The sequence below is a fragment of the Netta rufina genome (genome assembly GCF_964035555.1).
Source record: "Netta rufina genome assembly, chromosome: 2".
NCBI classification, from domain to species: domain Eukaryota; kingdom Metazoa; phylum Chordata; class Aves; order Anseriformes; family Anatidae; genus Netta; species Netta rufina.
Genome location: NC_140124.1, coordinates 146954852 through 146966169, shown reverse-complemented (window position 1 = coordinate 146966169; position 11318 = coordinate 146954852).

The window sequence follows — 11318 nt, the reverse complement described above, 5'->3', positions numbered from 1 at the left end:
AGACAGATTTTAGCATCATCCGAAAGACTCTACTGGTCCTTGTCATTCATCTGACTGCACTTTTTCAGCTTGTTACTATAGAGGTGCCAAAGAAGACCACGGACTCGGTACCTGAGGTGGTACGTGAATTTGTTGAGCTCTTTTAAGCTGGAAAGTCTCAGTCCACGCTAAATACACCAGACACAGCAAAGTGACAAATGCTTTTGATTTTGCTCAAGCTGCATAAGTGGACAGTGGGAGAGCCAGGAACATGAACTCAAATGTCTGGTTCTGGAACACTTCATCTTTCCTTCCGATCACTCTGTCTTGTCAACAGCTGTTCTCTGATAGTTTAGTAGTGTCATGCAGCCAGTGTCTGACTGAGAAATGACCTGTTTGACCCATCTTGCCATCTGAGTGCCACCCGAGGAAAACTGAGGGGCTTTAACTTGCAGAGTAGCATATTTGCAATTTAGTGTAAGGTTGTTTTTATGTTTGTCTGTCTTTACCTTACCAGGGAGGCAGGCTACATTGCCTTGGTAAGTTAAGGTAGTAAGTTGAAGAGGTGCACCTTAATTTAGTCTCAAGCTTCTGATCTGACAGGTCACCTAATATCTTCACTTCTGCTCTTCATACTTAAAAGGTAGGTGATTCATATTCTTCTCTGTGCTAGGATTAGGATGATTGATCAATTTGTACTTGCCATGGTATGACAGGGCACTAATTTTGGTGGAGATGCTCTTGGGGCTGTTGTTGCATGCAGTAGTAAACAGCTTTTGGTTTTGTGCATCCCTAGGTTCTTATTTTGCCATGGATAGTAACAATGTGACTCGAAATCTGGTATCAAGTCTATCATCGTGGTTTTATTAATGAAATTAATTATGTAAGATGTGCATATTAACCAGAAATACATCTAAAAGATGACAATGTGCTGTTTTCTTATTACTGAGAAGATGAAAGGTGACTTTCATTTCAGAAAAGATTGAAAGATGACTTAATGTTTTTCAAGCACACTTTCTTTGGTGATGAAGGGAGTGCTGTTTGCAGCAGTGGCTCACCCCTTTATCACCTGGAACATGATCTAGGAAGAGTAAATATAATGTGAGCAGAACTTGGAGCTGCCATTAGACCTCAGATTAGCTCTTAAGGCCAAGTTTCTTTAGACCAGTACCTGTCAGATGGTTGTCCTTTGTGATGGGGGTCGTGGCAACTGCAGGCAGCATTTGAGAACAAAAACACTGCAAGCTGTCATCTTGCATGGGAATGTTTGCGTTCACTTCTTAAAAGAAATGTGTTCAGCCCCTGAACTTGCTATGGATTAAAGGACAATGGGTGAGTAGATCCCTGTATTAATGAGCATTGTAACCAGTGGTGTAAGGATGTTGCCTGCTCAGAGGTAAAGGAAAGGTAAATCTCTTCACCCTATGGTGTTCACATCACCTTACAGTGGTTAGTTAAAAGTAGAAAGCTTCTTTATAGTGATGCTTCCCTCTGTTTTCAAGTTGTTGTTTTTTTGGCTAGTTGTAGTTAACCCTAGCAGACCTCTCAGCTTGTTTTAAAGTCAAAAAACCTCACATACTTCAACTGGAAGGGCTCTTTGGGAGCAGTTGTCTTCATTGAGACTTGACTGGCATCGCTCAGTGTTGGAGTCTAGCAGGTGATTAAGTAAAAAGTTTGTTTTGCACCCATGAGAGGGGAGAAGACTGGGGGGGGGGGGGGGGGGGTTCTGCATTCCTAGTGGAAGTTTCCTAACAGGTCTGCTGCTCTCGTTGGGGTCGTCGTGATCTGCTTTTTAGTTTTCCTGTATGTTTTAGTGAGAACAGCATTACTTCGTTCAGATCTTCCTTTCCCCTTGGTGATCTGAAACTGTTTAAAACTGAAAATGTTTTAGCGTAGCACTGGAGGAGGAGCAGGGATGGACTCAGCCTTCCTCCACCAAACCTGCACCAGCTCCCTGTGCTTGCTCCGAGCCCGGTTCTGCAGTGGCAGGGAAGAGTCTCTCAGGAATCACCGGATCAATCACCAGCTCCACCTGCAAAATGTGAATCTGCATCAATTTACAGAGCCCGAGCAGGTTGTAACAGGAACTCTTCATCCGTTGCCTGCTGTGACAGCCAGTGTATATGAAGAAGAGCTTCAAACCATTTTCAGAAGCTGTCTTGATACTTAAAATCACGGACTCAGGAGCAATACTGATTTTACAGCAATTTATAATCTTCTCTTGCTTCTTCTGGTGCCTGTTGTGCAGACAGTAAATGACCAGTCACTTTTTTTTCCCCCTCTTCAGGGAAGAACCAGTTTAATACCTCTTCCCTTGCTCGCGGTCATCTCTTTTTCAGCTGTCACTAACTCTGTCTCTCAGATGGTCTGATGAAGGTGAGTAGTAGGACTCAGAAAATTTGTCCTCTAATTCTATATATGCTCTGGGAGCTTGCTCCTGCTTTTCCAGAAAAACTCGTGTCCTTTTTTTTTCCAGCTCTGTTTACTGGGTGTCTAATGAATTCTCCAGACCTTCTCCTAGTTCCTGAGCCAGCCCTAGAAGCTGTGTGTAGGCAGAGATTTGGGATCCGAAGGGCTGTGGCAATGGTATGATGGTGCCATTCTTCCCAAGTGGAAGGAGAAGCAATCAAACAAACCCAGCTCTGCCCACATCTTGCCTGGGCTGCCTGTCCCTACCCTGTGCCTGGCATTACGAGGGTTCACCAGGCTGTGGAGTCCTTGGATGGAGACATGGGGTTTTGTGGTTCAGAAAGACATCCATTAAGGAAAAGTTTTTCCTCTAAGAATGCATTTTTCCCGCACCCTTGCACTCACTCTGCCCTTTCAAACCATTTATTCTCTGTAATGTGCTTGGGGCGGGGGATTGGAAGGATAAAGGAGCAAGAGAAATTGATAGGAGTTGATGCCTTTTAACTTCCCTGGGCAATGTGATAGGGGATTTTTTCCCCTTCAATTCTACTATCAGTAGAGTATGTGGTGTGGTGGTGTGCTTGAAGGTCTAGTAAATCCCTAAGAACTGCATCAGTCTGATTTCTTGGAAGCGGACAGGTACACTAGCCGTACAGCTGTGTTATTTGGTTGAGTAACTAAGTGGATGGGGGACGTTTTAGCTGGATGCAATCCCCGTGCTGCAGGATCTTAGCTCTGTGGCTGCCATTAGAGCACAGCTCACCGAGGCCAAATAATTACTCCATAATTGAATGCCAATGCAAACAACATAAGCTAATGCATTTCCTCCCCTATAGAAATGCTTTGTCCTCTAAATCCGCTCCTGCCAGCTCCTCAAAGTCATCCTCCAGCTTTTCATGTCCCCTTGTGCATCTTAAATTAGATCAATAACTTCCTGGGCTGGCTGTGGTGGAGTGGCTCGCTCCACAGAGCTGCTTTCTGAAGCCGAAAGCAATGCAATCCCGAGGAAATCCTGCTGAGTAAGGAGTGTTTCTGGTAATGTGTAATCGAGTCGTGATAAGAGCAGCTAATAAAGATAAGGTTCTCAACAAGCGGCACGGGACAATGAGCAGGGAAATGGAGAATGGAAAGCAGCGTGATTAATAATGACCCCTAGCTGCACTGCTCAAAAAGAGGAGAGAAAAAAACCCACTAAATATCTTCAAGGGATGTGTGGGCATGTTGCTGACAGGGAAGGAAACTAGGAGGAACCTAGGAAAAAGGGGGGCAGGAAAGCAATTGTGTCCATGTAATTGCCAAGGTAACACCTCTGACCTCAGGGCAGGGTATCCAAGTCTTGATGCCTCCACAGCTAGAAAGCCAGAGGGAGTTCAGTTCAATTTATCTGGGTTGTTTCTTTGTTTTTAACCAATGGAGAGGGGCTTATTCCTGCTAATTTGCTGGGGGAGCTTCTGTGGGGTAGGAGTGGGTAGGCACAGGGCTGGGGAGGAGCGCCCTGCCGTGGAAGTGCCCTCAGGCATGAAGCAGGATGTCCTTCGCATTGGTGGCCTTTCCCTTGGCGTTATTGGCATTGCCAAGGTCACTCACGCTGGATCTCTACCTTGTTGTATTGCTACTATTTTATTTTTATTTTTCACTCAAGCGAAACTTGCCTGTGGGCCAAATCAGTAGGGCTGACACTTCCTCATTCAATGGTTATCTCGCCTATATAGCTTTGATTTTTCCCTCTTCCAGAGGTGTACCTTAAAATTTCAAGCTGTTGCCCAAATGAGGGCAGTTCTGTGGACTTGCATTTATTTCTGACAATGCCACTGTGTGTCAGGCTTCAGCTTTACTGCGTGCATGCTAGAAAACAGTCACGGACTGGTACTGCAACCCCGCTAAAGAGCTGGTGAACACAGGTGAAATGGGAACAAGAAATAAGTGTATTGCTGTAATCTAGCTTTGAATAGCAGCAGCAGCAGATAGGATGTGGGCATAATTTCCCTCCCCAGTCCCTGTATATCTGTTTTGGAAACTGAGAGGTGATGGTTTTAAGAAGCGTGTAGTCTGGATCATATTTGAAGCATTAATCTAGTGTTGAACAAGCAGAAGTGCCAACAGAGAAATCATTACTTGCGTATGGTAATTCAGGGAGAACATAAATCCAGAAAAGTGCTGATCTTCCTAGCCCAAGAGTTTGTGTCTTGGCTTGTCGAGGTACCGAAGGCTGTCGTACAGGAGCAGCAAATTAAAATCAGTTCTGCAAGGCATGGGAAGTAGGGCAGATCTAGCTTTCATCGAGAAATGGATGGTGAAAGCCTGATAAGCTCTGAATAGCTCTTCTATTTAATCTTATGCTTGTAACAGCTTTCACTTTTTTTTTTTTTTTTTTTTTTTTTTTTTTTTTTTTAAGCATGAACTAAGAACGTGAGTGCAGGTTGCTGAGGAGACATCAGTTTTGGCTCTACCACTTCTGAGAGCTCTAGGAGGAGGCTCGCCGCGTGTTGCTGCAAGAGTCTGCTAACGGGTCGGCAGGAGCTGTTGATGTAAAAACTGCCCCATGCCTGCATCCTTCAGTTCTTTTGCAACAGCATAGGTAAATCAGCAGCTTTTGTCATGAAATTGGGATGAAGAGCAGACCTAGGAGCTGCAGTTCTGGCATGCTGAGGCCGCAGATGGCCATAAGCAGTGGCTTTGGGAGAGGTGGGAATCGCTCTTTTTCAAAGGGGTGTCAACACTACGGTGAAAATGCACACGCTGTGTGATTTTGCTTGTTGAAGGTCAGTGCGGCAGCATCTGCAGTTCTCCTGAACTGGTGGGTGGTGCTTTCACTGGGTGAAACCATTTTTCTCCTGCCAAGGGACACCTGGAAGTTGTTTGCGAGCAGAGGAGGAAAGCTTCAGCAATCTGTATGACTTCAGTTCCCCAGTCGCTTGTATAAAAAATCTCCTTCGAAATGAAAAACGTGAGCGAGAGACTCAAGGAAACAATTCAAAGCCCTGAAACGCCAGGCATGCCATCAATAAGCCCGTTCTGCAACACGACTTGCCGCGGCGCAGCTGAGGACAAAGCACTGGAGCCATCCTTCAGTGCCACTGCCCCAACCGCCTGCTCGCTTGGGGAGAGACGTGGTCCGGCTTTGTTTGGATGCTGGAATGCCCTTGAAAGCAAAACCCACAGAGAGAGTAGGTGGGCCAGAGAGAAATTTGCATTCGTCATGACCCTGCCTGTGACGAGGTGCTGTCATCTGCCAGCGCTACGGGCTGCTGCCTAACGCAATTACACTGCCGCGCCTCCTGGCAGACGTGGGCGCTCAGGCCAGTTCCCTTCCCTCGGCCGACACAAAACTGGTGCTCCCCAGGTTCAAGCTTAGGCCAAGTGTGAAGAAAACAAAGCAAAAAGCTCAGCAGCCTCCTGTGATTTAGCCCGGCAAAACAACTCACATCAGGAAAAAAAATTCCCCATGCTCTTTGGGTGAGTGCTTATCGTTCCTGAAGCTGGCACGGCGGCGCAGAGCCGCACATGCTTCAGAAAGCAAAGTAATTAATTCTCCTTGCTCCCAGCCACAGCAGTCTCCGTTGTGCAATGCTGCACCACAACTGGGCATGGAGAAACTTTCTTTCCAATCAAAAGAAGCATTCTTTATTTTTTTTTTCTTTCTCTCTGACACAGCAGGGTTGGTCTTCCTTTTAATATTACTGGAGACAATGCCTGCCTTGCCTTTCTGTGACCTTCAGCGTTGTGGCTTCATGTTAAAATTTCCATCTTCTCCCCCCACCCCCTTTCAAACACTGGCATTCATTTAAAAAAAAAAAAAAAAAAAAAGATTAAAATTCCTTTTGTTTAAATCCCTGCTAGGGAGCCTTCCAGCACACTGCTGCTGAGGTGCCGGGGCAGGGGTTGGCTGGGGCTCCTGGCTCTGGGCTGTTCACCTGGGCTCTCACAGCAGCATGCAGCAAAAACCCCATAGGCCCCAACTTGGGTGCTCCCTGCCCACGTTTTTGCCTCTAGCTTTGGTTCAAGCCTGGTGGCAGCTGAAGCTGGGCTGGAGAAAAGGTTTGGAGCTGGGCTTCCCTAACTTGGAGTATGTTCTTCATAGCTGTTGTGGTGCCAGGATCATCCTGGCATCCTCTCGCTGCTGCTGCTGTTCCAGGTGTGCCCCCTCTTAGCACTGCCCACTGTGCTCAACGCCTGTGTGCACTCTTTATTTCTGCATGTGTCACAAGTAAGAATGGCATCACCTGATCAAATTTAGTGCTAATTTTAATTCCAGCAGGCCTCTGTGGTTTTCCAGAGTCAGCTTCCTTGCTCAGCATCCTCTGGTCAGCTTGAGGTGGGCTTGGGGGAGCTGAACCTAAACCTCTGAGGGGCAAACGTGACCTATCGGATGAGGCAGGAGGTTGTGGATCACAGGTTGGAGCCAACTCCAGTGAAGGGAGATGTCCAGCTTTGTGTATGGAGAGGATGATTTTGTGCATTAAGAAGTTTTACAGACACCCCATTTACTTTGCCTGAGCCAGTTTGCTCTTGGTGTGTTTTTTACACGACACTTAAATGAAGAGGACTGTAATACTTTAATAGAGCTACTGTTTTGGAGCAAGTCTGATGGCAGTAAAAAAACGGAGAAAACCCCACTGTGGCTTCCTGCAGTTGAGCCGGGTGTTTGGGGCTGATGGTTCCCCCTCATCCCCATCATCGCTGAAGCTTGTGCCACCGTTCCCTTTTCCTGCTGTACTATGAATATTTTCAGAATTACACTCGAGGCCTGTAGGCCCCACTTGTAGCTTTCCATTAGTTACCAATCAAATGACCACCAACGTGCTCCATTTCACTCATCTCCACAACCTTAGTCCTCTTTCTCTTCAGGAGATTAAAAAAAGCTTCCTTTCCATCACTGGTGTACACTTTTCTTACTATCCAGACACCAAGCTGACTTCTGTAATGTTGCTCTATGTGCCTTTGTAATTAATTCTGTCTTTCCCAGGTGAGTGTTTCTTTTTGGTACTTGTAGCCAGCAGGAGCAGGGAGGTGATAGTTCCCCCATACTGTGCTCTGGTGAGGCCACCCCTTGAGTGCTGTGCTCAGCTCTGGGCCCCTCAATCCCAGAAGGACACTGAGGCCCAGAGCAGGGCTATGAAGCTGGGGAAGGGCCTGGGGCACAAGTCCTGTGAGGAGCGGCTGAGGGAGCCGGGGGTGGTTGGTGTGGGGAAGAGGAGGCTCAGGGCAGACCTCATTGCTCTCTGCAACTGCCTGAAAGGAAGGGGTGGGGAGCTGGGGGTCGGCCTCTGCTCACAGGTAACCAGTGATAGGACCAGAGGGAATGGCCTCAAGTTGTGCCAGGGGAGGTTCAGGTTGGAAATGAGGAGACATTTCTGCTCAGAAAGAGCAGTCAGGCATTGGGACGGCCCCTGCAACAACTTGGCTGCAAAATGAGTTTTTTTATATACAAGTAATGGCTTTGTGAAAAGCAATATAATTTAGGCTGCAGAGAGACTTATACACTGAGATTTCTGCTCTGAAACTTTCCTCCCTCTGAAGTTCTCAGCTCTGTGGGTAGCAGATGGGACTGTGTTTCCTGAGCTCTCCTGCACGATGTGTGCCAACAAAATGTGTCACAAGCGATTGCTGGGGCCAGTGATGCCTGGGGGCACATCGCAGCCTTGCTGCGTGTGTCAGCAGAGCTTTGGTGGCTGCCCAAGGATGGCCCTCAGCTGAAGGATGCAGGAAGTGAGAGGTGTTAAATTCATCGATTCCTAGGCAGAACTTCCAAAAACCACAAAATCCAGTCTTTGGGTGTTTGAAGTCTAATCAGTGTGCAGATTCAGGGCAAAACTTAAAACTGGCGTTGTTATGCTTGGGTGAATTCACAATGTACTAAACCAATGTATGCACACAGTCTGCAAAAATAGGGGAAAATGTAATTCCTCCTGGAGCACGGCAAACGGGCTGGAGGATGCCATGGGTTTGGCACCGCAGTGAGCAGAATGGGGAAGGGCAGCATGGGGCTGCTCTGGGTGGGTTTCTGCATCATCGCAAAGGAGATGTTCCCAGCACCTGATCCATGCTCCCTCCGGCAAGAAAACCGGCTGCTAGTAACTCTGGGATGGGGATTTCCCTGCCCAGTCTCCAAGTCAAGTGTTTGTTAATTAATTAATTTTGACACATGGAAGATTTCAGCCAAAAAACGCTCAATTACTTCCATAAAATCGGAGTAATAAATTCTGCTCCCATTAAAAACTTCTGGGGGCGTTGATTTAGGAAAGCTCTAGTGCCCTTCAGGGAAAGGACATTAGGAGGAAAAGGGCCTGTACCGCTTCTGCTTTTCATCACCACTAGCAAAATACATCCAAATTTGGTCAAATTATAAGCCACTGGTAGCAACAACAAGCTCCTATGGGTTATATGGCTGGGCATATACTGGATTGTCAGGCATGTGTTGACAGGGGAGTTTGTGTGGCCATCTCCCTATGGACTCCTCGTGCATTCTGGTCACCATTGTCCCATGGACTCCTGCCAACATCCCCAAAATATTCCAGTTTGGCTTCTGGTTTTCTCAGGCAGAGCTGTCCCATGACTGCCTTGCTGAGGGCTGGTGCAGAAGATGAAACTTGGCTGGTTTTGGTCCTCCTGGCCCAGCCAGAACAGCAGGGCTGCTGGCGAGGAAGAAATGCCAAGAAGAAGAAGGTGGACTCCGGTCTTTACACCTTCCACCTAGCAGCGGTGGCAGTTTGGCATCAAATTCGTGGCAGCTCATCCTTTGGTGAGATGCTCCTTGGGTGCTGGCTGTGAACATCTAGGATTTGTTTTGCAGGCAAGGTGGGAGCTTGAGGTGCAGCCAGGATCAGTGGTAACCCCCTGTTGTACATTAAAAGAGCTAAAAAAGGCCAAGCCAGCAAAAACACCTGCAGTCCTTGGCTGCTTTCAATCACGTTCTAGTACTGGGAGGACCTGGAAATGTCTGTGCTTCAGCTTCCACACTGCAAGGGGGATCAAGGCCCAGTCCTACTGCTGCAAGTTATTCTGGAAGCTCTTTAATGGTGGTGGAGTCCTGAGCTGCTCAGACATCAGTTAGAGAAAAAAAAATAATAAAACAAAGAAATTATTTTTCTAAGCAAGGCCTGAATAACGACAACAAGAAGCAAATGGAGTCTCATTTACTGATCATCTCATGGACCAGGCCATGTGTGCATGTAACCAAAAACCATCCTCTTGTCAACTTGTCATCCACAAGCAGACTAAATTAGGAAAGCACAGGGCACCTAATTCAAGTTGTACTTGGATCCTTGTGATGGATTTTTTTTCTTTTCCCCAAGCAATATTTTTTTTTAAAAAAGCGTTGCACAAGTGCCTGCCCTAGACAGGCCGTGGAGCTGTGCATGGGGAAAGTCAGCATCAGCAGCCTGCTTGCATCCATGCGCAGTGAAACCCCGTGCCCAAGGACATCCCCGATCACCGCGGAGCACGAACAACGTCCTGATTGTGCCTCGCCACTTGGCCTCTCCTGGAGCTGCAGTCACCGTGTCGTTATTAATGACAGCAAAGCCTGCTCGCAGTGCCCTCTCTGCAAACTTGCTCAGGCAGCCCTGCTAAAGCAACCTTTGTGTGGCACTGGGATGTTTTTGTGTAAAAAAGGAAAAGGGGCTGGTTTTCCAAGAGGAACCCTCACATTTGGAGGCTTGCTCCCATCCTTAACCCGTGGCCGTGCTGCCGGCACTCCTGGCTGGGGCTGGCAAAGCCCTGCTGCTCTTCTGCAAGCACGTTTGTTTGCTCTGGGAGAGCTTTGGCTTTATTATCTCTGCAATAACAAACTCCGGGGCTGCTGCTATTGTTCTGGGTGAATTGCAGTTATCCTGCAGAGCCCCAGTCCCCAGTCCCTCGGCGGCTGGTGCTGTGCAAATACAGGCAACCCAGGTGGGTCTTGTTCTGCTGAAAACTCCCGAGAGCCACGGGAGTTCTGCTAGCTAAACAAAGTAGGTCAGCACTCCAGACACGCATACTTACACGCACATCAGCCAGAAGAGACACAAACTGGAATATTAAGCTGCCAAGTGGCTGTTAAAAACTGTGCACAAGGGCAATTAAAATATTAGCATCCTTTCATGTAAGCAAAGCAGGCAGAAGTGGCAATTAGCTTCAGTTACAAGTTTGCAGCCCTGGAGGAAAGCCATCAGACACGTTGCCTCCTGACACACACATCCAGCCATCCGACAGCCCATGCAGGGGGGACAGAAGGGGTTGCACGGGACATCTGGCTCCACACAGGCAGGATCGCCCCATGCAGCCTCGTGTGCTGTCGTGGTCACTGGCACAGCCCGTGTTGGTGCTCACCAGCAGGCTGGAGGAGCAGCGGGGGTGGCTTCTGTACCTTTTGCCATCAGATTTTGGTGTAGGATCAGGGTGAGCGCAGCCACTGCAGTGCCGAGCCCCAGAGGGAGGTGGGTGCTGGTTCAGCCCCTTCCAGCAATGTCCTGGACAGCTTTATTGTAGGAAAAGTCACCGAGTCCTCCCCGCTACTTACTGTAAACTTCCCTTGGTGCTTAAATATTGTGCAGACTATTAATAAAAATAGCTCTGTGTTGGTGAGTCACATGGAAGGTTTCTTTCATTTGTTCCTTCCTTCCTTCCTTCAGGTTGTAAGGGCAACCAATATAAAGGTAGCCCTAAATCCATGCATGCCCCATGGTGTAGGGGCTTGGTTCCCCATTCCCAGGCACCATCTGACCCCCTCACGTGGTGTAAAACCATCTGACACCAGGAACATAAAAACCAGTAGTGGACTGAGCTGCTCATTTTAATCTGGCTAGCGTTTGCCAAGCTGATTACTGCAAAACCAGTTCCAACACTAATCGCAGCTCTGAAGCTCCCGAGCTCCTCTGCACAACGCGGCGCTGGCGGAGGCCGAGCTTTGTTTTTCATTAAGAGAAAAAAAGAAAAAAAGAGACAAGAAA